This window comes from Meleagris gallopavo, chromosome 22 (genome assembly GCF_000146605.3).
Source record: "Meleagris gallopavo isolate NT-WF06-2002-E0010 breed Aviagen turkey brand Nicholas breeding stock chromosome 22, Turkey_5.1, whole genome shotgun sequence".
Lineage (NCBI taxonomy): Eukaryota > Metazoa > Chordata > Aves > Galliformes > Phasianidae > Meleagris > Meleagris gallopavo.
This window is the reverse complement of record NC_015032.2, coordinates 13,687,143-13,687,906: the sequence shown is the minus strand read 5'-3', so window position 1 is coordinate 13,687,906 and position 764 is coordinate 13,687,143.

The window sequence follows — 764 nt, the reverse complement described above, 5'->3', positions numbered from 1 at the left end:
GGGGGAACGGCGCGGAGCCGCGACGGGACGGGAGTGAGGGATGCGGGGCTGCGGCCGTGAGGGAGAAATAAATTACGGAACGGAGTCCCGGAGATGCGAATGTGGTCCGTGCGCATAGCGTACGGACGGGGTTACGGATTGTGCTCGTGATTTGGTGACCCCCGAAACGCCGCGTTGCGGTGTTGTGCGTTCAGCCCCGCGGGGACGGACCTGTCCAAGTGATGGAGGGATGCAAGCACGGCGGAACGACGTCAGGGGTCGTGGGGTTGGAGAGCTCGGGTCGGGAGGGAAGCACTGCAGTGCTCGGAGCAGCACCGAGGGCACCCAGGGGGGACCGACGTCTGCTTCGTGGCGAGGTGCTGTACTGCATGCAGGGTTTCCGTCGGCAGAAAGTAAAGGCAGTTCGTGGCACAGGCACGGGGAAGGTCACCGTCTCTGGGGTGTTCAAGAATGGTGGAGGTGTGGCACTGAGGTGTGGTGGGCTGTGGTTGGTCTTGGGGACCTTAAAATTTCCAACCTGAATGATCCCATGTGTTTATGGGGTACGGGGGTGAGCGGGGAGGGAGCACGGGAGGGGGTCGGGATGCCCAGGAGGGAAAAGGGATCCCGGTGCTGGAAGCTGTGGGGTGAACCATGGGCACAGTGATGCTCGTGCTGGGAGGTCGCTGGGGAGTGCCCCCCTCCCCCCAGGGTGCGGGTAACGGGGCGCGCCTCGGTGCCGTTCTCTCCAGCAACCCTTCTCCGGTGGTCGCCCATTGGCAGCG